This window comes from Saccoglossus kowalevskii, chromosome 7, assembly GCF_978046115.1.
Source record: "Saccoglossus kowalevskii chromosome 7, keSacKowa6.1, whole genome shotgun sequence".
NCBI lineage: Eukaryota > Metazoa > Hemichordata > Enteropneusta > Harrimaniidae > Saccoglossus > Saccoglossus kowalevskii.
The window spans coordinates 34,974,913-34,977,284 of record NC_140647.1 but is presented as its reverse complement, the minus strand read 5'-3'; positions in this window follow the sequence as shown (position 1 = coordinate 34,977,284).

Here is a 2,372-nt window from a genome sequence, read left to right as displayed (position 1 = left end):
TGTGTCAAGTTTGTTTCCTTTTTTGTAGTCAGAATTTAGGCATAGCATACTTTGCCCTGTGCAGGTGTCAAAATACATGGAAATTTGCCATGTCCCATGACACCATAAACTGATTACATCCACTGTGATAGGTGTTTATTTCTAACACATGTTCATGATCTGCACACACAGTGAAATTGGTTGTGAATGTCTTCATGTGCCACCTTCAGATCCTTTGGTTCGATTTCTGATTCGCCATTGTACTTCATGCTTGATAGAAAACATTGCCAAATTACAATTCAAGCATGATACATCAATATGCAACTCTATTGGCCATCAACCACCATTTTAAACAACAATAATATGCAGATCTGTAGAAAACATGGAACAAAGTTGTGAAAAATAACAAAAAAGTTGGCAGATATTTTTTTCAAACAAGACCTAAATAGTTGTCCTACCGAACTCGGCAGTTAAAAGTTAGAAAAAAATGTTGAGGGAAAGCCATATATGTGTTACCAGACTGTCATACGAGCTCATTGTATAATGTTTACAAGTAGCGTACAAAGTTGTGGAAAGTGATTGAAAAGTGGGTTGATTTGAATGGAAATTTGGCTTGCTAACTTGGCAATGTTGTTTTTATGTATTTATAGTTAATTTCTTTGTTAATTTTGCACCTGTTTGCTTAGTATATCAATCAGCTGATCTCAGAGACACAATTATGAAAGATATTGACCAGAGTACACCAATCAGCTGATCTAGGAGACACAATTATGAAAGATATTCACCAAAGTACACCAATCAGCTGACTTAGGAGACTCAACTATGAAAGATATTGTCCAGAGTACATCAATCAGCTGACCTAGGAAACACAATTATGAAAGATATTGACCAGAGTACATCAATCAGCTGATCTAGGAGACACAATTATGAAAGATATTAACCAGAGTACATCAATCATCAATCAGCTGACCTAGGAAACACAATTATGAAAGATATTGACTAGAGTACATCAATCAGCTGATCTAGGAGACACAATTATGAAAGATATTGACCAGAGTACACCAATCAGCTGATCTAGGAGACACAATTATGAAAGATATTCACCAAAGTACACCAATCAGCTGACTTAGGAGACTCAACTATGAAAGATATTGTCCAGAGTACATCAATCAGCTGACCTAGGAAACACAATTATGAACGATATTAACCAGAGTACATCAATCATCAATCAGCTGACCTAGGAAACACAATTATGAAAGATATTGACTAGAGTACATCAATCAGCTGATCTAGGAGACACAATTATGAAAGATATTAACCAGACTACATCAATCATCAATCAGCTGACCTAGGAAACACAATTATGAAAGATATTGACCAGAGTACATCAATCAGCTGATCTAGGAGACACAATTATGAAAGATATTAACCAGAGTACATCAATCAGCTGATCTAGGAGACACAATTATGAAAGATATTAACCAGAGTACATCAATCATCAATCAGCTGACCTAGGAAACACAATTATGAAAGATATTGACTAGAGTACATCAATCAGCTGATCTAGGAGACACAATTATGAAAGATATTGACCAGAGTACATCAATCAGCTGATCTAGGAGACACAATTATGAAAGATATTGACTATAGTACAATTATGAAAGATATTGACCAGAGTACATCAATCAGCTGACCTAGGAGACACAATTATGAAAGATATTGACCAGAGTACATCAATCAGCTGACCGAGGAGACTCAATTATGAAAGATATTGACCTCAGTACATCAATCAGCTGACCTAGGAGACTCAATTATGAAAGATATTGACCAGAGTACATCAATCAGCTGACTTAGGAAACACAATTATGAAAGATATTGACCAGAGTACATCAATCAGCTGACCGAGGAGACTCAATTATGAAAGATATTGACCAGAGTACAATTATGAAAGATATTGACCAGAGTACACCAATCAGCTGACTTAGGAGACACAATTATGAAAGATATTGACCAGAGTACACCAATCAGCTGACTTAGGAAACACAATTATGAAAGGTATTGACTAGAGTACAATTATGAAAGATATTGACCAGAATACATCAATCAGCTGACTTAGGAAACATAATTACGAAAGATACTGACCTCAGTACATCAATCAGCTGACCTCAGAGACACAATTATGAAAGATATTGACCAGAGTACACCAATCAGCTGACATAGGAGACTCAACTATGAAAGATATTGTCCAGAGTACATCAATCAGCTGACCTAGGAAACACAATTATGAAAGATATTGACCAGAGTACATCAATCAGCTGATCTAGGAGACACAATTATGAAAGATATTAACCAGAGTACATCAATCATCAATCAGCTGACCTAGGAAACACAAT